Raw genomic sequence first — 27,439 nt, 5'->3', positions numbered from 1 at the left:
GATAAATGTGTCCATGGTCTATTAGGGATAGTCAATGGCAGGGAGATGCTGATGGGCGAGTATGCGTTACCTTAGAACGTACGCAAGCAGACACATATAGTCAACCGCATTCTAATGCAATTGTGGCCACCAAAAACGACGAGAAAGGAGGTCCAAGGTTGCTTTACTACCTAGATGACCTGTAAGTACAGTATTGTGATGTTTCCCAATTATTTTGTGGTGCAAATTAGGGGGCACGAATAACATCCCTAAAGGAAAAGAGGCCGAGGCATCCCCCTGAGCCTCTAACACCTCCTCCTCCAGGTCTGGGCACAAGGCCACGTCGACCACCCCCTTCTGCAAAATGGGTACAGAGCTCACATGATCACTACAACCAGTGAAGCTCTGGGATAATTCATCTACTTTGAAGTTTTCAATCTCTGGATGGTAAGAGACAGTAAAAGTAAATTTGGTAAAAAACAAAAACCATCTAGCCTGCCTAGGATTGAGACGCTTGTCAGACTCGAGATAGGACAGGTTTTGCCAACCTCATAGTGTCTCTAGGCCGAAGACAATTTCTTGGAAAGGAAAGCACATGGATGCCATTTACCAGGGTACAGACCTTGAGACAACAAAGCCCCAACCCCCACCTCAGATCTATTAACCACTATGATAAAAGGCTGTGAAACATCAGGTTGAATGAGTATAGGTGCAGTGGAAAATATCTCTTTAAAGAGAAAAAAGCCGGCTGGGCGGAGTCCGCCCATTTAGAGAAATCCAACCCCTTTTTTGTCATGTCAGTCAGAGGCTTTACAATTGTGAGAGGCTTTACAATTACCGAATAATTCTGAATACATTTTCGGTAAAGATTAGTAAACCTTAGAAAGCAATGTAAGACTTTCATGTTCTCTGGACGATCCCATTTAAGTACTACAGAGACCTTCTGTGGATCCATCCGAAAACCCGAAGCTGACAACAGGTACCCCAAAAATTGCATCTCTTGGACAGCAAAAACACACTTCTCCAGTTTGGCATACAGTTTCTCTTAAAATCTGTACCTGATGTATCAATATATATCGGATGAGTAGATATTGATTTGTATTACATTTCTCTTTTCTTCAGTCAGTTTGTATTTTGTTACTTGTTAAAGATAAACAATTAACACTTCTATTCTTGAAAACATTCTCACTTTGCAGAATTTTTTGCATCCGCATAAAATTAAAATAAAAAAACATACAAATGTCCACAAAATTGTTAGTACTCTTCTATTAAAGTAATAAAGACCCACCGCAGTCAATGAAATAAATTGAAACTGACAAAAGTAAATTTTCAATCTAAATTTACCGAATAGCAACTAATGAGAATCAGACATTGATTTTGAATTGTGGTTCAACAGAAAAAGTTTAAAAAATAAACTAATGATAATGGCCTGGACAAGAATGATGGTACCCATAACTTAATATTTTGTTTCACAACTTTTTGAGGCAAACACTGCAAATTATTTCTGTAAGTCTCAGGCTGGAGTCACACTTGCGAGTGACTCACAAGTGTCTTGCATCACATCACCTGCCATGGCCTGCCGCTCTCCTGTCATGACAGATATGTATTGTGCCTGTCCACAACAACTTGTCCACGTGTCTGTTGTCAGGTGGACCTAACCGCTTACGGTGTTGGTCAGAGCACGTTTGAGATTGTTGAACATGTGCTTGTGTAAAGTATTGACGGCTCAGCGGGCAAAATAGTGGCAGCTGGGAACACTGTATGATGGGGTAGCAACAGCCAAGAGATCATGGAAACTGTGTTCCCACAAGCCTAAACGGCAACATCTCCACGGCTAGCAATTTGGCAATGTGCAAGCTTAGGTTTTGTGCCTGTAGGTGCGTGGCTGGGTATTTAGGCTTCTTTTCCAAGATCTCAAGCACGGACAACTGAACGCTTCGCTGAGACAAGGAAGTGAATGTGGTTGATGTTTGCTGTGTCTGTGCAATAGCAGTTTGTGGGTAGGATGTAAGAGCGCTTGCTTCCTGGACAGCAGATTGTGAAGGACGTAGCACAGGTGACATGACACATATTTTGTACCCTGGTGTTTTGCCCACTTACTGGGGTGCTTGGCTGTCATGTGGTTTTGAATACTGGTGGTGCTCAGGGTGCCTTTACCCTGGCCTCTGCTCAACTTGGTATGGCAGATGCTTCAGATTACAATGTTTTTCTCTGAAAGATTTTCAGAAAAAACTTCCAGACAGCAGCTGAACGCCCCTGACTTGGGCCAAAGTGGAGGTGTTCTTCGGAATAGTTGACCCAGTTTTTACTCTGGGCAAACCACTACGCCTTGGTGCCTATGTTGGTGCTACATATCTATCTTCCTCTGTGTTGCTGTGCTGGCTATTCATGTCAACGGTCAAGGTTGGATCAGTGGACTCATCATCGACTACCTTGTCTTCCATCTCATCATCCTTCCCACTTGAGATTGTAGGCTGACCTGATGGCAACTGTGTCTCATCATCATCAGCCTCCACCTCTGGAGAGAGTAAATCAAGCTCCTCAAACTGGCTTTCTTCTGGCCGAAGGTCCTCAAATAGTTGTGCATCAACGCATGTCACCTCCTCACGTCCCTTTTCAATGCTGCACAGTGAGAGGCCAGAGCCACCCAAAGGATATGTACAAAACAGATCTTCAGAGTGCCCAAACTTAGGGTCATATGTGTCCTGTGACTGATGATGGAGGGAGGAAGGAGGACCAGGTTGAGGATTGGATGGGCCAGCCTCCTGTGTATCTACAGTAGACTGTGTGGTCGAGGAAGATTTGTTGCTGCTTGACAAATGCGAAGAGGTCTGGTCTGCCATCCAAGACAGAATCTGCTCTCGCTCTTCTGGCTTTCACACACGTTTACGTACATAGTGGATGCATCAAGCTTCTTTTGACCTGACACAGACTCAGTGCCTTGTCCCGACCACTGACAACACCACACCCAAGTCCACGTCCCTGTCGCTTAAGAACTGGATTTTTTGTCATTTTTGGTTTTGGTGACACATTTGCAGATGTTGATGGCCCAAGCCAAGCAAACTTTGACCCCAATAATATTGTGGAAAAAGTACAAGTGAGTACTTTGTACCAGGCTGCACAACATGGTTGAGTCCTGCTTTGTATTTGCAAAGGCCACTAGCAACGTATTAATGTGGCTGATGTGGACAGATGGCACAAGTCAGGTTGTGAACCCCTAAATACTGTGGAAACAGGACCAGTACATTTAGTGTATCAGGCAGCAGTAAATGCTAGAGTACTGCTTTCTAACTATTTACAAAGGCCACGAGCAACGTACTAATGTGGCTGATGTGGATGCCACAAGCCAGGCAGTGAACCCCTAAATATTGTGGAAACAGGTCCCGATTCCTTACTTAATCCACAATCTCTCCCTCCCTGCTGTGACCTTGTTCAGTGGTTTCAGCTCTTAAAAAAGCTAGGGCTCATGCGCACGTTGCCAAATTACATACATTTACACTATGTATTGCACTGCAGCGTAAATGCATGCGTCCTGTGTCCCCTGCACAATATATGTAGATTGTGCATAATCCATCCGCACCTTGCTTTTATGAACGCAGCGATTTGGGTACTAAAACTTTGACCCAAATCCGTGCGTTCATAAAAGCAGCATGTCAATTATTTGTGCATTCTGGATGCAGCTCCCACTCTGTATATGGTGGGGGCAGCATCCTGAGCGCATGAAAACGGCTTTTTGTAACAAACATACTGCATTCATTCTGCAGCGATTTGAAGCAAACATGTGCTGTCAAATCACTGGAAAATATTCTGCCGTTACGTGCGCATGAGCCCCTATTGTATTCTGGGCAGTACTATGGAGGTAGTGACACACTGCTTTAAACTCTGTCCCTGCTCTAAAATCTGTCCCTCCGTACGCTATACTGACCTATACACTGCAGGTAGCCCTGAAAAAGGCTATTTGTGTTAATAGGCCTACAGTCTCCTTAGCAGCTGATCGCTCTGTCTCTATACTCACACAACGCTGGCTCCGGATGCAATATGCGCAAAATGGCAGTGGAAGGGCTTTTATAGACCCTATGACGCTGCGCAGCCTGCCAATCACAGTAATCTCACAACTAAGATGGCTGCGGCATTACTGTAATTGGTTAAGAAGCCCAGCATGATTAGTGGCTGCAAATATGACACTAAAATGGCTAAGAGGGACATCGGAATATAGTAAGGCGAATAGACAAAAACTCGCACTATAACGAACACCCCGAAGACCATACTATTCGTGCGAGTAGCAAATAGTAACGATTACACTCGTTAATCACTAGTAATACACCTTTCAGACATCAGGGGTTTTTAGCATATGAGAAAATGGATTGATTTTGATCAATGTTCTCTTAACCCCTTCACCCCCGGCCACTAAAACACCCTAATGACCGGGCCATTTTTTGCAATTCTGACCATTGTCACTTTGACAGGCTTTAACTCTGGAACGCTTCAACGGATCCCAGCAATTCTGACATTGTTTTTTTCGTGACATATTGTACTTCAGGATAGTGGTAAATTTACGCCGACACTTTTTGCGTTTATTTGTGAAAATTTCAGAAATTTGGCGAAAATTTGGCAATTTTTAAACTTTGAAATTTTCTGCCTATAAATCTGAGAGATATGTCACACAAAATTGTTGCTAAATAAAATTTCCCACTTGTCTACTTTACACCAGCGCAATTTTCAAAACAATTTTTTTTTTCGTTAGGAAGTTAGAAGGGGTCAAAGTTCATCAGCAATTTCCCATTTTTCCAACAAAATTTACAAAACCATTATTTTTTTTAGGGACCACATCACATTTGAAGTGACTTTTAGAGGCCTAAGGGACAGAAAATACCCAAAAGTGACCCCATTCTATAAACTACACCCCTCACACTGCTCAAAACCACATCCAAGAAGTTTATTAACCCTTTAGGTGCTTCACAGGAACCAAAGCCATGTGGAAGGAAAAAATGAAAATTTTACTTTTTTACAGAAAAAGTTACTTTAGCCATAAAACTTTAAATTTTCACAAGGGAGAAAAGAGAAAGTGCACCATAAAATTTATTGTGCAATTTCTCCTGAGTACGCCGATACCTCATATGTGGTAAAAATCAATTGTTTGGGCGCACAGCAGAGCTCGGAAGGTAAGGAGTGTCATTCGAATTTTTGAACACAAAATTAGCTGGACTCATTAGCAGACACCATGTCGGGTTTGGAGACCCCTTGCGGTGCCTAAACAATGGAGCTCCCCCACAAATGACCCCATTTTGGAAACTAGACCCCTCAAGGAATTTATCTAGATGTTTGTAGAGCACTTTGAACCCCTGGGGGCTTCACAGAAGTTGATAATGTTGAGCCATGAATACATTTTTTTTTTCCCCCAAATCTGTTACTTGAACCAGGTAGCTTTTTTTTCCACAAGGGTATCAGGAAAAAAATGCACCATAAAATGTATTGTGCAATTTCTCCTAAGTACGCAGATACCTCACATGTGGTGGCAAGTAATTGTTTGGGCGCATGGCGGGGCTCAGATGGGAAGGAGCGCCATTTGACAGCAAAATTGGTTGGAATCATTAGCGGACGCCATGTCACGTTTGGAGACCGCCCTATGGTGCCTAAACAGTAGAGCTCCCCCACAAGTGACCCCATTTTGGAACTAGACCCCTAAAGGAATTTATCTAGATGTTTGGTGAGCCCCTTGTAACCCCAGGGGCTTCACAGAAGTTGATAACTTTGAGCCGTGAAAATTCTTATTTTTTTTTTTACCACAAAATTTTTGCTTCAACCAGCTAGCTTTTTTTTACAAGGGTATCAGGAAAAAATGCACCATAAAATTTATTGTGCAATTTCTCCTGAGTACGCAGATACCCCATATGTGGTGGAAAGTAATTGTTTGGGCGAACGGTGGGGCTCAGAAGGGAAGGAGCGCCATTTGACTTTTCAAAAGCAGATGCCGTGCAGTGATGTGCATCACTGTTCGGCTGCTGCAGGACGCACGGACTGATGAGATACAAAAAGCGACAGGGATACGGGGAAAAAAAAGTTACGCCGAAAATTGAGCAGAAACGCCGATCCGTTATGTGCATCCCTGATCAGCACTCGCCCGCTGCAGGACGCACACACGGATGAGATGCAAAAAAATGGCTCAAGATACAGACAAAAAAAAAAAAAGTCCCGGCTAAAATTGACCACGGATGCAGATACGTTATCTGCATCACTGCTCAGCGCTCGGCGGGATGCACGGACGGATGAGGTGTAAAAATGGACAGTGGATACAAAAAATATAAAAAATTATACTCACAGTACCCAGAAAATTTCCATGAGGATCACTGACCAGAGGAACTGCAGGATGAATAGAAGGCAAAAAGTGGACAGCTTCTTACAGCAGAGCAGCAGGCATGAAGTTGGACAGCTTATGTCTGAAGACCTAGGAAGGACCCAGGGAGGACCCAGCAATGGAGGCAGATGTGATCGGGCCAGTGAAGACCACGGATGACCCGGTGGAGGCAGGTAGGGAACATCAGAGAGGGAGAGCAGATGGGGAGGGGGAGACCAGAGAAGCAGAGGCAGAAGCAGAAGCATGGGAGCAGAATTCAGATCGCGGGAGAGCAGATTGCAGTGGGGGGGCACATCGCAGCGGGGGGGCACGACGGGAGCGAGCTGGGGCCATCACAGGAGCGCGCAGGGGCAGCGCACAATGCTTACAGGGGGAGCAGGAGAGGCAAACATATAGCGGCGGCAGTGGCAGCAGCAGCGGCGGCGGCGTGGTACCACAAGTACCAACCAGTGCAAGCTGCAGACATGTTGGGGGAGGGCTCTCCAGACCAGCACAGGCCTGGGGAGGGCGGTCACCTGCAGATCAGACAGCCCCACTGCACTCTGATTGGAGCGATTGCGCGTCATAGCACGATCGCTCCAATCAGTGCTGCAGGGGCTGGGGGGCACCATTTTGATCTCCTGCTATGATCTGCTGCAGCTGCTGCGGCACCTCATAGCAGGATCTCACAGTATTACATTGATTCCGGCATTGTTTTAGCCGGAACTAGTGCAAACGATGTGGTCAGCGGTTCAGATTTGAACAGCCAATCACTACGATCGTCGATGGGGGGGTGGCGATGCCACCCACCCTGGTGTCAAGTACAGGTCCCCTGCTGTAAGAAACAGCAGGGGACATCATTTGAAAGCCGTTGCTATGGCCACAGCAATCAAATGAACTTTAGGCAGTAAATTTACGTCCCTGTTCGTTGAGTCACGTTAAAATAGGACGTAACTTTACTGCCCCCGGTCGTGAAGGGGTTAATCTGATTTTGATCTCTTTTTAGTTGTGTTTCCATTTTTACAATCAGTGCAACATCCATATTTCTTGCATGTAAAAGAAGAAAATATGAAGATTTACAAGTTTCTATCCATCAAACAGTGAAACACGGAGAACATTGTGATGGAACATGGATGGCACCTGTGTGCTGTCCCTTTTTCATGAACCATTGACTGTGAAAGGATGACTTCAGATAAATCTTCATTTTAATTTTCAGATTGATAGTCCAATGGACATGTAAACATGCCCATAGATTATAATAGGTAAGTTGTTTTTTTTCCATGAACAAAAACAGAACACGCACAAAATTACTGAACATGTGAAATAACTCTTAGCCACTTAGATGTAACCCTATCGAGACTGTTTTCTTCTTATTTCCATTTCGTACTGATGACCTATCCTGATGATCTAAGGATAGGTTATCGATATAAAAGTACAGGAACAACTCTTTCAAGCTAAATAATGTTAAACACTAATTCTAAGTAATGGTCAAGTGCCTTAAGAGGACTATTAAATGCAGTACAAAGTAGAAAATAAATGTTTTAAATAAAATGAAAAAAATCAAATCAAAAATAAAAGTTCAAATCACCATCCTCTTATCACATTAAAAATATAAAATACATATTTAGTATTGCTGCATTTGTAAAAGTCCGATATATCAAAAATAAATTAATCCAATCGGTAAACAGCGTAATGAGAAACAAATCAAATTGCAAGAACTGCAGTTTTTCAGCAACTGAACAACGGAAAAAAATGTAATAACAGGTGATTAAAAAAATTGTATATATCCTAAAATAATATCAATAAAAACATCAGCATCAGCAACCCCTCACACAACCCAGATCTCAAAATTGACAAGGTTATGGCTGTCAGAAAGTCTTACATAATCAAGATTTATTTTTTTCATAATTTCTGATTTTTATTCCACCACTGTCACAGTCGTCTCCCTACTGTTCTGAGGCTAGGGACAGCCTTAGGACTGGAGCCTCCCATCTCTTGACTCCTCATTTATACGAGGTTTACTTTCCTTTGGCGTCTCTTGAGTTAATTTCAGTTTTGTTTCCAGTTCTGAGCAGAGCAGGTCAGCTGTTGTTGCTTTGGGCACACGCCAATTTAGGTTAAATACAGGAGCTTTCCCAACAGACCCTGCTGTTGTTAGAATCATTTCTACTTTGGCCAGCCTAGTGGAAGGAATTGCTGAGGTATTCTCTTGTGCCTATCCACCTGCCACAATAGAGTCCGTCTGCTACAGTAAAGTTTGGTGTTTTGTATCCTTCTGTGTATCCCCCCCACCGTCTGTCTTTCCTTTCCCTCCGTGTTTATTAGTTGAGTGGCGAGCCTAGTGTACTCGTTGGCCTACTCACTAGACAGGGTGAGTTTAGGGCAAGCTGAGGGATCCACGTATCCTGCTAGCCGACAGGTTGAAATAACCTGTATAGGCACACTAGGGAGCTCAGGAGTCAGCTTGAGGTGAGTGCAGGAGGTGCCCCCTCACTGCTCACCCTAGTAACAGGGACCTCCGTTGTATCGTTACCCTGGTGTTTCCCCCCTTTTGTTGTGTTTTTTGGTAGTGCCTTAGACGCCCGTTTGTCTGATTGCGTGTGTCATGCTTTATATACAGACATATTTACTCTGTGCATGACATTAACAGTGGCCCATATTTCTTTTTTTCTGTGTCACTGTGGCTTAGGCTGCGGCATTCGCACAGCTGTTGCAGATCCTGTCCCAGGAGTTTTTCGAACATGCGGTCTGAGGTTGTGCAGCATCTGCAACAAATTACTGAGGTTCCGGTGTCTGCATATGCTCAGGCGCAACCAGAACCCAGCATAGTCCTTTCAGGTAAGTTTTCTGGTGGGAGGGATAAGTTTACCACCTTTAGGGAGACCTGTAAGTTATACTTCAGGCTCCGCCCTTGTTCATCGGGGAGTGAGCAACAGTCTCTCTGTTGTGGGGAGATCCCCAGTCCTGGGCCTTATCTCTGCTGACCAACTCTCCATCATTACGGTCGGTGGGCGAGTTTTTTGCAGCTTTGGTCCTTGTATACGGCGACCCTGATGGAGTCACGGTCGCAGAATCTAAACTCCAGAGCCTCCAGCAGGGCGCGTGGCCGGTGGAGGAGTATTGCTCACCCAGAGGAATAACACAGTGCTTAGGAGCCATTTCTGTCAGGGATTGTCAACTAGGTTTAGGGACTCTCTGGTGCAATACTCCACCCCATAGTCACTGGAGGCCGCCATGGCACTCGTCATTAGAGTAGATTAATGCCTCTGGGAGAGACCCTCCAGGATCCTGTCCCCTGTCATTTTCCCCAGGGAAGAGCTCCAACTGGCGCAAGCCAACGAACCTATGCAATTGGGGGAGCCTCCCCTTACGGTTCGTCATGGGTCTGGGTCCTGCTTCTACTGTGATGATAAGGGGCATTACAGTGCATATTTCCTCCATCTAAACATCCCAGTTCACCATTCAACTCACTCAATTCAATTCACAATTCAAATTCAATGAGGTGGTTGTTGGTGGGAAGACTGAGATGATCTCTGTTCTGGTGAACAGTGGAACGGGTGCTAATCTAGTGGATTCTGACTTTGCTCAGTCTCGGGGGCTCACTTGCAGTGCACTAACTAGATCCATCACCATTCAGGCTATTGATTCTGCCCCCTCAATCAGAGGGAGTTTATCCATATGGTATCAAATATCAACCTGTGGGTAGGTTCCGTTCACAGTGAACGAATTTTCTGTTATGTCTCACAGGCTGCCCACTCCCATCATGTTGGGTCTGCCCTGGTTGAAAAAAACATAACCATGTGATTGACTGGCAGTCAGGGGAGGTAGTCAGTTGGGGCAGTTTTTGTGAACACAGGTGCTTGGGTGCAAGCATTTCTGCAGTTATTAAAAAACTGTCACCCTGTCCACCAGTAGTATCTACCAGGGTACCTAGGAAAAAAGATGGTGTGCTACCCCCACCTCAGGGGAAGAGTAGGTCTCAGTGCGTCCCCGATAGAGGTGATCAGGGGAGGGGAGTTGTTCCCACTAAGTGTGCGGTACCGGAGCGTAAGGTGTCTGATTCCTTGGTTGTCAGTTTGGTACGGAGTTTTTCCTCTACTACCTGTGATATGCATGGAAATAAACATCCAGGTCTAGACCTGGTTAAGAATGACTATGCAAGGGTCTCCACTAAGGACACCAGGGGGAAGTGTGCGTTGGGGGCTCTAGGCACGAGGTTACACTGTTACATAGGTTGAAAAAAAAGACCTAGGTCCATCTAGTTCAACCTTCCTCCACCAATTCTACATTTTGTCACTAAGTCATTTATAACCAGCGTGTACTGAGGAAATTATCCACCCCTTTTTAAAAAAAACCTTTATAGTGTCTACCATTACTACCTCTTGTGGTAGGGCATTCCACAGTCTGACTGCTCTAACTGTAAAGAACCCTTTCCTATTTAGCCGACGGAGCTATTCTTCCACAAAGGAATCAGTCATGTGCCAGTCCTTTATATTGACCACACATGTATTTATGCATATAAATGAGATCTCCTCTGAGACGTCTTTTTTCTAAGCTAAACATATCTAACTTTTTCAACCTCTCATCACATGGGAGGCCTTCCATTCCTTATAATCTAGTTAACCGCCTTTGAACTGAATCTAACTTCTGAATGTCCTTTTAAAAATGTGGAACCCAAAACTGAATCTCATATTCTGGATATGGCCTTACAAGTGATTTATAGAGGGGTAACAATACGTTGGGATCACAGGATCTAATCTCTCTTTTTATACACCCTAAAATCTTGTTTGCTTTAGCAGCTGCTGCTTGACATTGAGTGCTGCTGATCAGCTTATTTGTAATAAGAATACCCAAGTCCTTCTCCTGTTCTGTAGTGTCGAGTTCATTGGCCCCTTTAGAGTTATTGATATCCTCAACCCTATGGATGTTTGGCTAGAGTTACCCTCTCCTCTTAACACCCATGACATAGTCCACAGGTCTTTGCTCCGGAAGTGTGTTGTGTCTCCTACTGGTAACCGGAGGGGGCTGTTCACATTTGAGGTGGATGATGTTACCAGTCTTGAGTGTCTGGAGGCCCCACGTTAAATGGATGGTACTGTCATGGTCGTCTCACTGCTGTTTTGAGACTAGTGACAGCCTTAGGACTGGAGCCTTCTATCTATATCTTGACTCCTCATTTAAACAAGGTTTCCTTTCCTTTGGCATCTCATGAGTTCATTTCAGTTTTGTTGCCAGCAGTTCTGAGCAGGGCAGGACAGCTGTTGTTGCTTTAGGCCCACGCCCATTTAGGTTAAATACTGAAGCTTTCCCAACAGACCCTGCTGCTGTTAGAATTAGTTCTACTTTGGCCAGCCTGGTGGAAGGAATTGCTGAGGTATTCTTCTGTGCCCATCCACCTACTACTATAGAGTCCATCTGCTACAGTGAAGTTTGGTGTTTTGTATCCTTCTGTTAATTCCACCCCACCGTCTGTCTTTCCTTTCCCTCCGTGTTTATTAGTTGAGTGGTGAGTACAGTGTACTCATTGGCCTACTCACTAGACAGGGTGAGTTTAGGGCGAGCTGAGGGACCCAGGTATCCTGCTCACCGACAGGTTGAAAGAACCTGTATAGGGACGCTAGGAAGCTCAGGAGTCAGCTTGAGGTAAGTGGAGGTGTTCCCTCACCCCTCTCCCTAGCGGCAGGGACTTCCATTGTATCATTACCCAAGTGTTTTCCCCCTTTTGTTGTGGTTTTTGGTAGTGCATCAGGTGCCCACTGGTCTGATCGCGTGTGTCACGCGTTATATACGGACATTCTACTCCGTACGTGACAACCACTTAAATAAAACAGAATTTATACATGTTTGGTATCTACGTAATCGTACTGACCTGGAAAATCATACTACCAAGTTACCGTATTTTTCGCTTTATAAGACGCACTTTTCCTCCCAAAAATTTGGGAGGAAAATGGGGGGTGCGTCTTATAATCCGAATATAGCGGTACCTGGGGGTCCTGTCCGTGCGGCGATCGGGCGGCCAGGTGCCTGTAGCTGCGTGCAAGCAGCCGGGTACCTGTGCTTGCGTGCGGTGGCAGCCGGGTACCCGTGGCTGTGTGCGGCCGGCGGTCGGGTGCTGTGTGCGGTCGGGTGCTGTGTGCGGCCGGCGGTCGGGTGCTGTGTGCGGCCGGCAGTCGGGTGCCGCCCTCACACAGGCACCCGGCTGCCGCCCGCACGCAAGCACAGGTACTTGGCCGCTTGCACACAGGGTGGGCGGGCAGCCTGCTGGCTGCCACTCTGTGCGTGCGGGGCGGGCGGCTGTGCAGCAAGTTACCCAGTTTGTCCGCGGTCCCAGTTTCAAATGATGGTGCCGGAAGCGGGCGCGTGCGCAGATGGAGCTCTTGGATGAGAGCTCCATCTGCTCATGCACCGCTCCAGGCGCAATTATTTGAACCGGGACCGCGGACACTCACTGCACCGACCTGCTGCACGACTCACCCGCCACCGCTGCTACTGCCGCCACCACGGGCCCCGCTGCTCCTGCCACCACTGGCCCCCTGACTCCTGCCACCCCGGACGCCACGGCACCTGCCGCCATGGACGCTACGGCACCTGCCACCACGGACCCCGCTGCCACTGACCCACCGTGCCTGCCAGCACAACCTCTGGCTCCTGTGACCCTGCTTCACCACCACTGCTGCCCCCCTCCGGTAAGAGAACACCGGAGTATAAGACGGACCCCATTTTTCTTTTTTTTACCTTTTTTTATGTCTAAGTTTGGGGTGCGTCTTATAATCCGGTGCGTCTTATAAAGCGAAAAATTGGTAAAATGAATGCCATTCATAACAAAAAAAAAACAATTGCAGAATTTCACTTAATTTGTTATATTTTTCTGCTTACTATTACATCATATGATAAAAAAAATGGTGCCATTCAAATGTACAACTCATTCCACAAAAAACAACCCTCACATGGCTATATGACGAAAAATAAAATAGTTATGGCTCTTGGAATAACAGGAGACAAAAAACAAAAAATAAAAAGTAAAAATGACCCAGTCCCTATCTGGTTAAGATTGTTGATATTTTTCAACACATTTGGTTCACAAATCCTCAGTTCTCTTCTCCTCTTCCTATTCTTTATGCTTAGTGTGGCACACCCGACACACAATGCAAAGATTGAGGCAACTTCTTCCCTTTTTATCTGGTTGAAGGTGTGATTTTCATATTCCCCACACCTGTTACTTGGTATAGGTGAGTTTGAACGAGCATCACATGCTTGACAAAAAAATTGTTTACCCACAATTTTCAAAAGGTGTCAATTTTTGTCCTGTCCATTTTTGAGATTTTGTGTGCTATTACGTACAATTTGCTTTTTTTTTTTTTCTGTTTTCCAATGCACACAAAAGAAATAAACGTGTAACTGCAATCATTTTCTGGGAGAAATATTTCAATTTCTGGAACAATTTCAAGGGTATCAACACTTTTGGCTATGACTGTAAAGAGTGTTTACACTTTGTTAGAATGCAAGGTTTTTATTATGTAAAAAAAATCATGCCAAGTAGAATAATTTCAAAACTTTTTCCACCTTAAAAATTACCCAGAATAGGTGCAACTTAATTGTAAAATAAACTGAAAAATTTTTGGATGGAAAAATAAAAAACTAAAAACATGGTTCCATAAATATGCACAAGCTTAAACTATACTTTGTTGAAGTACCCTTTGAATTTATGACAATATTCAGTCTTTTTGGGTATTGGCAATCTTTGCCCACTTTTCCTTGCAGTATGGTTCCAAATCTGTCAGAGTACAAGGGAATCTGTGTACTACGCACTCTTCAGATCACCCACAGAATTTCAATTGGACTTTGGTCTGGACCATTCCAAAACTTTGATCTTCTAGCAACGTCATTCTTTGTTGCTTTGCAGATATGCTTAAGGCCGCTTTACACGCTGCGATATTGTGACCGATATCGCTAGCGTGCGTAACTGCCCCAATCGGTTGTGCGACACGGGCAAATCGTTGCCCGTGGTGCACAACATCATGCGGACCCGTCACACTACTTACCTGCCTAGCGACGTCGCTGTGACCGGCGAACCGCCTCTTTTCTAAGGGGGCGGTTCGTTCAGTGTCACAGCGACGTCACAGCAGCGTCACTGAACTGCTGCCCAATAGAAACGGAGGGGCGGAGATGAGTGGGACGTAACATCTCGCCCACCTCCTTCCTTCCTCATTGCCGGCGGCCACAGGTAAGGTGAGGTTCCTCGTTCCTGCGGTGTCACACATAGCGATGTGTGCTGCCGCAGGAACGAGGAACTACATCTCTAGCTGCAGCAGCGATAATAGAGAATAGGGGGCATATCACCGATGAGCGATTTTGAACGTTTTCGTGACGATTCAAAATCGGTCATAGGTGTCACAGGCAATGACATCGCTTAAGCGGCCGGATGTGCGTCACAAATTCCGTGACCCCAACGAGATCGCTTGAGCGATGTCGCAGCGTGTAAAGCGGCCTTTAGGGTTGTTGTCATACTCCAAGGTGAAATTCCTCTTCACCTTCAGCTTTTTAGCAATGGCCTAAAGGTTTGATGCAAAATTGACTGATATATGGAACTGATCATAATTTGTTTCATCATGATTAAAGGCCCATTTACAGCTGTAAAAAAATCAAAACAAAAAAAAAAAAACCACATCTTGTAAAATGTATGCTGCCTCCGCCATGCATGACTGTGAATATAGTGTTCTTTTGGTGATGAATAGTGTTGGTTTGGTGACATAAAAAGGTGGAAAAAGTTCTGAAATTATTCTTCTTGGTATGATTTTTCACATGACAAAAACCTGCCATTTTAACAGGGCTTTGTAGACTTTTTACATCCACTGTACATCCACTCTATAACTCTAAGGCGGGCTTTGCACACTACGACATCGCAGGTGCGATGTCGGTGGGGTCAAATCGAAAGTGACGCACATCCGGCGTCGCAGTCGATATCGTAGTGTGCAAATCCTTTTTGATACGATTTAACGAGCGCAAAAGCGTCGTTATCGTATCATCGGTGTAGGGTCCGACATTTCCATAATGCCGGTGCAGCGACAGGTACGATGTAGTTCCTCATTCCTGCGGCAGCACACATCGCTGTGTATGAAGCCGCAGGAGTGAGGAACATCTCCTACCTGCGTCCCGGCTGCAATGCGGAAGGACGTAGGTGGGCGGGATGTTTAAATCCTGCTCATCTCCGCCCCTCCGCTGCTATTGGCCGCCTGCCGTGTGACGTCGCTGTGACCCCGCACGACCCGCCCCCTTAGGAAGGAGGCGGGTCGCCGGCCAGAGCGACGTCGCAGGACAGGTGAGTGCATGTGAAGCTGGCGTAGCGATAATGTTCGCTACGCCAGCAATCACAAGATATCGCTGCTGCGACAGGGGCGGGGACTATCGCGCTCGACATCGCAGCATCGGCTTGCGATGTCGCAGAGTGCAAAGTACCCCTAAGGATTAACACTAAAGTGATGCAGTGTTTTTTATCTTACTCTATATTTTATTTCTTTTAACACCTTACCACAAATTGATGTAAATGTAAGCCAATTTTAGAAGTGAACTACCACAAATAAGCAGTTACAGCTATTGCCTTGCATGGACCTAGAACCTGTAACTGCTGAAATTCTACACATCTATAGCTCCAGTTCTGAATGTTAAACCCCTTCACCTATTCGTACCAGAAGATATGAGTACATATACAGTGGAACCTTGGTTAACGAGAACAATCAGTTTTGGGAGTGTGCTTGTTAACCAAGTTACTCGTTCAGCAAAGCAAGATTTCCCATAGGAAATCATTGCAGTGCAAACAATTTGTTCCACAACTTGTTAAATCTCCCATCCTGGTCCCCTATTGTGCCATTCCACACACGCACAAACACACACAAACGCACACAAACACGCACACACACACATATTATGCTCACCTTACCTTCCATCGCCGGCCTGCAGGATCTTGTAGTTCACCGGTACGGGCTGTGTATCAGGTAACCAAGGCGACCGATGCGGGACCTTCAGCTCCCAGCGCGCTGACGTCAAAGGCAAGAGCCGCTTGCCTCTGATTGGCCAGCGCGCTGCCTTTGAGTAGCGCCTGACAGGGGAAGTTCCTCCCTCATCGCCGATGGTTACCGGATACACATCCTGGAGCGGCGAACTACAAGAACCATGAGGCCGGCGATGGAACGGAAGGTAAGGTGAGCATAATGTTTACCTTCTGTTCCATCGCCGGCCTCCTGGGTCTTGTAGTACGCAGGTACAGCATGTGTATCGGCAAGCCTCGCGACGAGGGAGGACCTTCCCCTGTCAGCCGCTACTCAAAGGCAGTGCGTCGGCCAATCAGAGGCAAGCAGCTCCTGCCTTTGACGTCAGCGCACTGGGAGCAGAAGGTCCTGTATCGGTGGTGATGGTTACCCGATACATGCAAGTTCCAGGAGACCGGCGAGAGAACGGAAGGTAAGGTGAGCATAATATGTGTGCGTGCATGTTTGTGTGTGTTTGTGCGTGCTTGTGTGTGTTTGTGTGGACTGCAAAAGCGGGTTAGAGCGTGATGGATGTACGGAACCGGAAGTGTGTGCGGTGAGTATTTTGCTCGTACAGCAAAGCTTGCTCGTAAATCGAGTTACAAATTTACAGCAAGCTTTGCTCGTTAGGCGAAATACTCGCTAACTGGGTTACTCATTAAGCTAAGTTCCACTGTAATACCAATGTGCTACCATGGAAGATAATGAGAAATTATAGCAAACCAAAAAATAAGAAGGCTAATAAGTTGGTATACGTGCAATGCACAGGAGCACGTGCACATGGTGGTCATTTAAAAGGCAGAATCTAAGACAAAAAATAAAATGAGCAAATGCCCTGTAATAAGTATGTAAGTAATTAGTAATAGTATATGTAAATAACATAGTGTACTTAGTTCCTGTTAGCTTTTACACTTTTTTTGCTCAAAATATCTCATCATGACAGGGTGTACCCAATCTGGACAGTCCTATCCTCTAGTATTCAAATCCCCCCTTTGTGAACTAACCTCAATATAGAAGGCAGCAGAGCAGGATCTAGGTGTCATGCCTCGGATCCGGCAGTCTCCTTCTGCTGTGATCTGTTGCCCTCTCCACTGAGCCACAGTAAGGTTCAGGCAGTGTCCTGCTTCTGAATACTTTGTTGGTGTTTATTGTGTTTCTGCCAATAAATGTTTCCAATATTGTAATTCAGTCTGCCCTATTACCTGGCGGGTATAAATATGTAAAGTTTTGTTGGGCCAACATTTCCCGCTAGTGATATTTCTGAAGTGGACCCTGCTTGGATTTACAGCCTGTCTGCTGAGTGCTTTCCTGACAGACTGTTACGTTTGGTGTACCTTATTTTTTTACTCTGCACCTTCCCCTGGATTCATAAGGAGGTACTTGATACCCTTGATGGCCGCTTAGGCTGTGTCCGCACTTTGCGTTTTTACCTGCTTTTCAGCAGCGTTTTGAACTGCAGCGTTTTCCAGCAAAGTGTATGGGATTTGGTGATTTCTTGTCCGCACTTTGCGTTTGCAAACGCAGCGTTTAATTTGCATAATTTTGGGTAAAAACTCTGCGTTCAAAGAAGCAGTATGTCAATTGTTTTTGCCATTTTGGCTGCGTTTTGCTAACATTGAAGCCAATGAGAAGTTGTAAAAAGCAAGAAACATCAAAATTCCAGCGTTTTACATGCTTTTTAGCTGCAGAAAGAATGCGTTTTGGACTACGTAAACGCATGTTTTTCTGACATCAAAATAATGGAAAGATATGTCCCTTTACACACACACATAGTCCGACAATTAAATTAATGAAAAATATTAATTTATTGCTATTTTAGCGATAAATAGTATAAAACCGCTATAATTATATGAAATATAACTATTTTCGTTATGATTTCAATAATTATATATGTATTCCTTTTTTTTTCCCTTTTTTCATTCTGTTTGACTGTTTAAACTTTATTTAGCAGTGTCTTAATGTTCAAAACGCAGCTGTCTAAACGCAATGGAAAAGCATGTAAAAAGCGCTAAAAACGCGGCTAAAACACGGTAAAAACACATGCGTATTTACCGCGATTTTGTGGTCAAAAGCAACTTTGGCAAAAGCAATTCCTGCCAGAGGATGCGTTTAGAACTGCAAGTAGGATGACGCAAAGTGCGGACATAGCCTAAGGAAGCAATGTTCAGAGTGGTCATCGTAGATATTCAGTTAGGGTTGTTTCAGTCTGTGCAGGGGCCTTTAGGTATTGCACACGCGGGACATCTACTCTGTAAATAAACGGGGTGGGTCGGGTGCAATAGTTTTGAGTTGGACCTTAGTTTACTTTATTTTCCATGTGTGCACTTAAATGCGCATAACACTAGGCAACTAAGTATCTTATGCTATATACATGTACTTAGATTTTGCTTGTTACATGACCACAGTGTGAACATGCTCCTTCACATGGCACTTATGTGTACCACCCCAGCAGCGGTCGAACCGCTCGGATCCAGATGTCACTGCCCGTGGCTCGAGGGTCTCCAGACCCGGGCTAAGGGTCCCACCGGACTGAAGAAGGGGGTATTTACAGGGGAAGATATATAGTTTGTGACGCCACCCGTGGTGTGCGGTAATAGGGAGTACCGCCGCTGCCGTTGGCAGTACCCGGGGTGATGGAGTGGGGCAGCTAAATGACGTTACCCTCCACGAGTAAGGAAAGGCCCCGGGACCCTGGATGATGGTATGGGGTGCAGGGGGGAGCGCAGGTTCGCTGGTTGCAGAGGTTAATCAGGTACTCACTCAGCAAGAAAGCAGACGCTGACAACGTAGTAAACCAAGTCTCTAGGTGCCACTGCCCTCTTGGGGAGCTCGTCCGGGTCCCATCTCCATCCAGCACTGCCTGGTGGTCTGTGGTCTGCCTCCTGGCACCGTATTTTAGAGTGTTCAATTGGCCCGTCCGGGCCCCGCTCCCTGCTAACAGTAGCAGAGGAGCTTGCTCTCAGGAGCTCACGCTTGGGATTTCAGTGGGCTGCTTTGCTTGGAAAGCCCTATCCCCCTCGTTGCGCTAGTGCCCCCGATCTCTGAGCTTCGTGGGAACAGTCCATATAGGCCCTGTCCTCCGCAGGTTAATTGCCGGGTTGCTTGAAGCTTCTCCCTGACCTAGGGTCCATGTACTCCGACGTGCCTTCGATTCCAGCCCGGCTATTGAACTGCGGCTGATAGCTATCCTCCAAGACTAGCCAAGCACCCAGTCCCAATCTCCCGCGACCGGGTCTCCGACTCCTTCTCGTTCAGACCACCGTCTGCGACCTAGTCTCCTTTTGCCCTGGGAGCTCCAACTCCCAGCTTCCTCCGAGCTCCTCACAGTTCGAGGGCTACCACTGAACTGACTTGTCACCCCCCTCCTCCCTGCCTGACCCCTAGGTGGGCGGCCTTATTCCAGCTTAGCAGCCCACTGGTGTGCCTGACAGGGTGTGGTACAAGGTGTAACTAGGATTTGTGGATGCTGGTGGAGGCAGTACCGCAAGGTGGGGACCCAGAACCATGGGGGGGGGGGTTTGAGCCCTGCACGGGGAGAGAAAGATTGTGCAGAACCCTGTGACGACCTGACTAGTCCAGGGCGTCACATATGCCCCGTCTCATTTCTTTGGTTTTGCTGTAGTTTATTGTACCTTGACAAACAGAGGCATGCCTCCCCTTTTTTAAGCAAGGCATTTCACTTATATAGCTTCCCATGGGAAGGTGAATGAACAGTTGGGCCCCGATTCTGCACTGCCCCCATCGAGTTGTCACAGCCAAGGTCGTCGTGTAGTACCAGACTTATGGTAATTTTTTAACTTTTGCTCTTTAATGTCATCTCTCCAGAAAGAATTAATATTGTGAAAGTATATTGATAAGTTATTTATATTTCAAAATGGTGCTATTAGAAAATGTCAGTGCCAAAAACAAGCGTTCATATAGTTACATTGTTAGAATGATAAAAAAAAGTTATGGGTCCTGGATTATGATGATAAAAAAAAGATGTGTCTACACAAAATGAATGTGATTTGATAATTAAAGGGGTTGTCCATATAAAATTTTGATATGATATAAATCACCAATCCTGAAGATATTACATCTATGGTGGTTTGATACCCCGAATCCCCATTGATCAGATGTTATTAGCTCCAGTTGCAGCCAGATGAAAACACTAAATGGAGCTGGACAGCCCAGTTTCATTTAAGGTAGAATCACACAAGGGTATAACAGTCGAAGATTCTATCATGTGAATCGCATGTGTGACGCCCTGGACTAGCCAGGTAGTCACAAACATAACATCACACACACCCCCTCCCCTGGATAGTCAACAGCAGTCAAACAAAATCCTTGTTGCCTCCTCCAGGGTCTGATGTCCACACCAGGTGGGGCGGAGCCAGGCGGTTGGCCCCACCCACCGAGGAGTTCACAGGCCTGGAGGCGAGAAAAAGCAGACAGTTGAGTTTAGAGAAGCAGTGAGTTGAGTGTGGAGTTCAGTTTGGAGTGGAGAAACTGCTAGTGTCTGGGTAGGAGCCCAGGCACTGTCAGCAAGGTCGGCAGACGGTGGTGGTGCAAGTCAGCGGAACCGTAGGACCGGGGAAGGGCGGTGGCCCGCCGGGACCGGGGAAGGGTGGTGGCCCGCCGGTACCGAGCCGGGGAGCAGATCTGCACCAAGCACAAAGGCAGGGCCATCAGACCCCGACCAGGCTAGGAGCCGCCGACAACGGTCAAATCCAATAGTGACCGGAACCCGAGGGGTTCCTTAACACCCAAGACCCGACAGAAGGCAACCGTCCACACAGTGAGGATAAAAAGCCACCGCCATAGGCTAGAGATCCAAGGGCCAGCGCATGCGGACAGAACGGGCTCCTTCGGTTCATACACGCCGGGGAGCGGACTACCGCTGGGCAACCATCGGAGTCAATACATTCACAACGGTGCAGGGAAATACAGCCACCATCAACCTGTCCGGGGAGAGCAAAGACACTGCAGCCGGCTGCGGGACCCGTCCATCCAGACGTTTGGTTTACCAGAGACTCTGTGAATCTCTGCCTGAGTGAGTACAACAGTGCCATCCGGCACCGCGCCGCGCTGCCTCCGCAACCCTGCACCCCAGCTACCCTGCCTCCCCGTACCACCACCGGGCCCTGGGATCACCAACTCCTACCCACGGAGGGGGAACCAACATCCTAGATGCTCCCTGCCATCGCTCCCGGGATCCCCATCACCAGCAGCGGTGGTGCCCATTATCACCACGACCCGTGACAAACTATCTCCCCAAACAAACCACCCCCTTTTCACTCGTGGGCAAGGAGCGCTGCTCGAGTCCCCGGGTCCGGCCCACCGCTCGAACCCCGGACCCGAGAGTAGCGAGTGCGGCCCCTCCGCCCACGACACATGCTATAAGCAAATGACACTCGGCACAAACTGCTGCGAGCGCATGAGAGAATGGAGGCACAGGTGCAGGGAAGACAGAGATGTTAATTTCTCGATCTTCTCCATGGCTTCAGTCCACGTTAATTAGACTGCACTCCAATGACATATGAATGCAGGCGGATGTTTCACATGTGTCCATAAACTTTTATGGCTGCGCATGATCTGATTATTATTTGAGCCATTTGCAGCAAGCTGCGATTGTTTTCTCATGCCGAATCGGCAAGAGAAAAATAACACAGTTCTGCTTTTTTGCTGCTAGAACAGAACAGAAATGGAACGCAAACCTGAGACATGAACCATCTTAGGCTACACGTGTGGCACGATTCGCTTTGACCCTCCATGTGTATTTATGTGTCATCCGTGTGATATCAGTGTGTGCTGTCTGTGTGACATGTACCAGAAAAAAAGCATAACAGTGAAATAAATTTTTTATGTGGTAAAGATGTGCAAAGATAGATGATTATTACGGCTATTAATAAAATACATAAGTAATTAATTGACAGAAACGATGTGGTGTGTCCCCTATTTTTAGGCAACCAAGGTAAGGCAGGCAGCTAAGAGCTGATATTATCAGGCTGGGAAGGTCCATGGTTATTGGTCCCTTCCCAGCCTAAATCTAGCAGCCTGCAGCCACCCTAGAAGTGGCACATCACATTAAATGCTCCAATTCTGGCGATTCGCCTTGGTTTTTCTTGATTGCCCTAGTGGGTTGGCAATCGGGGTAATGGTAGTAGGGGATAATGCCAGCTGTGTAGTGTCAGCTGGCATCAAGCCCTGGCATTAGAAATTGAGAGGTGTCTATCAGACACTCTGATTAATAACCATGTAAGTGAAAAGAAAAAAACACACCCAAAAAAACAAGTCTTCCGGTTATGTGCAAGTGCGCCTCTCTCACTTGTATACCCAGCTCAGAAGCTCAATGATGTGAGGGCACAAAGCCACGTGCTTGCACGAGCTTTGTATAGTGCTGGTGGTTACACAAGAATGATAACATACTAGGTGGGCTGACTAGTCTGGGGAACTAATGCCCCATCGAATAGTCAAGGGGTCATTTGCATATCATAAATGGACTTTGGAAGGTATTTTTCTACAAATCTGTTTGTGTGCAATGCAATAAAGGGACTGTTAGGAAGGGAATTTATATAGGTACATGCAGCTGCTGGTGGTTCTGTGGGAATGGGGTCCCTCTCAGGTTTCCTTTTAAAGGGGTGTTTGAGATAGGAGGTGTTAGAATAAGCCATCACTACCATATCAATGGGGGTCAGACATCTGTCATCCACATGATCAGTTATTGCTAAGTTTCTCAGGTGCTGGAATGGTACAGAGGCAAAACACCACAGCACCGTTTATTGTGTATTGGCTATTCTTGAAAACTGCAAGTTAGCTCTCATTAAAGTGAACGAGAACTGAGCAGCAATACTACAGAAATAACAATGGTAATATCTTCATACTACTGCTATGTTTCAAAAAGTTGTTAAAAGGTTTTTGCACTACATACAAAACGTATGATAGCTGGGGGAGTCTGGACACTGGAAACCCTTCTAATCCTAAGAACAGAGGACCCAAAGACACTTGCGTAACTGGGTGTATGTGCGCATATGTGACCACTGCTCCATTCACTTCTTTAGGCCTAACTGAATCACCACCATGTGCATTACCACTCCACTCATGCAGTAGAGTGTGAGATTCCCATTCTAATGATCATTGTAAGCCTCTACCAATTATATGTACTTTTGTGGATAGGTGACAAGTGTATTTAGTTGGAAAACCTAACTATTGCTTTGCAAAACAAAAAAGATTATCTGAATGGTAGTTGACCTGTGTAATAACGTTTGTGATAAGATATATCTTACAGTCACAATATTTGTGTATGATTATATGTTAAGATTCTATTTAATTGTATTGTTATTAGAGCTGAGAGTCTTTGATCTATAGAAATGTAGTACATTGATTTGTATATTACACAAATCTCCACTTATTTCTATACTGGCAAAATGTCAAAAGATATAGATAGATAGATAGATAGATAGATAGATAGATAGATAGATAGATAGATAGATAGATAGATAGATAGATAGATAGATAGATAGATAGACTAAATGTGTACTACTGCTTCCTGAATAATAACTAAAAAAATATTTTTTTTTAGATCACATAAGAGGTAGTATTAGATTAATATGTATACATTCATTGGTAGATTTTTGACATTCAGTGCTGGAGCCGCTCTGATCTCACGTGGATTGCAGAGCACAGAATCAGTAAGCTACTTATTGACTGCAATCTGTTTAATCTTCATCTGTTTAACTTTTAGCTTGCACAAAGCTTCTCACCCATGAGGGTACATTTTCACTACATATACACACACTCCTTTTCTTTTTCAGGCAGCAATAACAATACTGTAGTCTAATTCTAATGAAAACTTGTTTGGTTTTTTTTCATCAAAGAATCTGCTGACATATCTTGAGAATACATTGTGATATATTCACAACGCATGACTCAAATCCACCAATGAAAACTTTGGTTTCAAGGGTAAAAATATTTTGAGGTAAGGGATTAAACGATTATTAATTCACTTCAGGTCATTCGTTCGTTGGACATCCAGGACAAGTAAATCCTGAGATTCAAAGTTCACATGTGAAAGCACTCAGGCACAGAAGATCATTTTATAAAATATACATACAAGCAGATGGCTGGTTAGATCACTTCTACTAATGTTTATCACCCTGCCTGCCACGAATATTACAGAACGCTGATTAGGATTGTGTAAAAAAAAATAAAAATAGATACATAGGCATCAGGTATATCAATATGAGAGATGATAATAAATAAGAAAAAGATAATAAGTAGATACTAGATAGATATATAGATATGATATGGATAAGCAATATATGTGTGTATATATATATATATATATTCAGATAAATATGGGATAGACAATAAATAGAAAAATGATAGATATGATATAAATAAATGAATTATGATATATGATATAATGATATATATGATATAAATAAATGATTGATTGCTGTAGATATGAGATAGATAATAGCTAGATAGATATGTGAGATAGATGATAGCTAGAGATATGTTGATAGATAGATGATAGCTAGAATGTAGATGGATAGATGAGACAGATAAATAGATCCGAACATGACATACTGATAACTGATGGAGATCAGACAGATACATAGAAAACAAAAATATGATTAAAGTAACCAAAATGTGTTTATCGTGTTGCATTTGTAAGATACTGGCAATAACAAAAGTTGGGTGAATGTGCTGATTCGGAGTTAGCGGGGTCCCACATACTACAGGTCATTGTTATTTATCCCAGTAAACAGCTCTTCATCAGGACAAGTGAACAATGGAAACACAACACTCACCAGTGACCCATGCCAGTCCTGTAAAGTCAGGGCAGATAGGTGTGCCAGGGCTGGATGCTGCTCATGGTTTCCTGCTGTAACCAGGAGTTGTCTGCCAGCTGCCTAGTATACATACATAAGAGAGCAGCCTCAGCACCAGTTACTGGGAATGTCTAAGCTGCCTCCCTCTGCCACACCCTCTGTATGTCCAGCTCCAAGCCTGATTATGGAGCATCAGCCACACACCTCCCTCCTGAGCCTCACACTGCCATTCCCTCTGTGACTTGTCTCTATGCGTATGGACAAACTCTTCCTCTCAGGAGTTGTCTCCCTGCTACAGGCGCACAGCCCTGCACACTGCCGTGTCTGACAGCAGAGAGTCTACAGTGTATGTACTCAGTGGAATGGCTGCGTATAGCGGGGCTTACATGGCACATTTAGCCGTGCACCTGGCAGCTGTGAGCGCGCCCTTTCTTGTCAGAGGTTATCAGTCCCTCTCACCAACAGACCGGTCGGATCCTCCTTTTCCCGCCCATTTCCAATGTGACGTCATTCCAGGGACCGCGCTCACTTGTAGCTTCTCACCCTGCGTCCGTTACCTCAGGGTGACTGTGCTGAGTCCTTCCCAGCCTCCTCTCTGTGAACAGCCGGTCACATTGAGCTCCACATGTAGACTAATCGCTGCCTCTGACTGAAGAGCTCCCGTTATCCCCGGCCAGCGTCACTCTGCCAGCATATTGCCTTTACAGCTTGTGAAGGAAATGATAATGGCGCTGTTACCATAGCTACACAGGCGGCATATTTGAATACAATTCAGGAGCAATATTCATGTTTATTGTAAGCAGTCTTCTCACAACTGTTCTTCCATTATTTGGTATTTTTGCAATGTAATATGCCACCCACTGTCAGACAGAAAAGGGTTCCTGTGCAAAAATAGTGTAGAGGCCCTTTCCAGCAAAATAGATCATGTTAATGTACAGTCCAACCTGCTTTGGAGGTAGAAATCGGCCCCCTTACCTCATGGACTCCTGTGCAGCCTCACAGGTTGTGGCAATGATATGTCCACCCCTGATCACATCAGCTTATATGCTAAACCGTATATAAGATTTCAGCTCTAAAGCTATGTGCCCATGGGCAGGGCCGGCTCCAGGTTTTTGTGGGCCCTGGGCGGAAGAGTCCCGGTGGGCCCCATCCACACGCAGACACACACATACGTACACATACATATACATATTTAAAGACAAACTCACAAAAAGACGTATAGAACTGACACATCTATACAGTCATATACACTGACATACATAGATACACATCATACATGCATACAGACACACACAACACAACTCTGCTAGATACATACATACATACACACATAACTCTGCTACATACATACACACATAGCTCTGCTACATACATACATAGCTCTGCTACATACATACACACATAGCTCTGCTACATACATACACACAGCTCTGCTGGATACATACACACATAGCTCTGCTACATACATACATACAGACACACACAGCTCTGCTACATACATACACACATAGCTCTGCTACATACATACACACATAGCTCTGCTGCATACATACACACATAGCTCTGCTGCATACATACACACATAGCTCTGCTGTATACATACACACATAGCTCTGCTACATACATACATACAGACACACACAGCTCTGCTGGATACATACACACATAGCTCTGCTACATACATACATACACAGCTCTGCTGCATACATACACACATAGCTCTGCTACATACACACATAGCTCTGCTACATACACACATAGCTCTGCTACATACATACACAGCTCTTCTGCATACATACACACATAGCTCTGCTACATACATACACAGCTCTGCTACATACATACACACATAGCTCTGCTACATACATACACAGCTCTGCTGCATACATACACACATAGCTCTGCTACATACATACACAGCTCTGCTACATACATACACACATAGCTCTGCTACATACATACACAGCTCTGCTGCATACATACACACATAGCTCTGCTACATACACACATAGCTCTGCTACATACACACCTCTGCTGCATACATACACACATAGCTCTGCTGCATACATACACACATAGCTCTGCTACATACATACACAGCTCTGCTGCATACATACACACATAGCTCTTCTGCATACATACACACATAGCTCTGCTACATACACGCATAGCTCTGCTACATACACGCATAGCTCTGCTACATACATACACACATAGCTCTGCTACATACATACACACATAGCTCTGCTGCATACATACACACATAGCTCTGCTACATACATAGC

The 27,439-nt window shown here is 45.3% G+C and overlaps 1 protein-coding gene across 6 annotated transcripts in view; it reads right to left on the bottom strand.

Moving 5' to 3' along the window:
* Positions 1-25,837, bottom strand: part of SLC24A2 (solute carrier family 24 member 2) — a 344,055-nt gene extending 318,218 nt beyond the window's left edge. For 2 of the 6 annotated variants that reach the window (XM_075316333.1, XM_075316326.1), the window contains exon 1: positions 25,134-25,497. The gene's annotated coding sequence lies outside the window, so the exon portion shown is untranslated. The other 4 variants (XM_075316302.1, XM_075316318.1, XM_075316310.1 and 1 more) reach the window with 4 other exon arrangements.
* Positions 25,838-27,439: the final 1,602 nt, after the last annotated feature.

Source organism: Anomaloglossus baeobatrachus, chromosome 1, assembly GCF_048569485.1.
Source record: "Anomaloglossus baeobatrachus isolate aAnoBae1 chromosome 1, aAnoBae1.hap1, whole genome shotgun sequence".
Classification (NCBI taxonomy): Eukaryota; Metazoa; Chordata; class Amphibia; order Anura; family Aromobatidae; genus Anomaloglossus; species Anomaloglossus baeobatrachus.
This window is presented reverse-complemented; position numbering and strand designations above follow the sequence as displayed.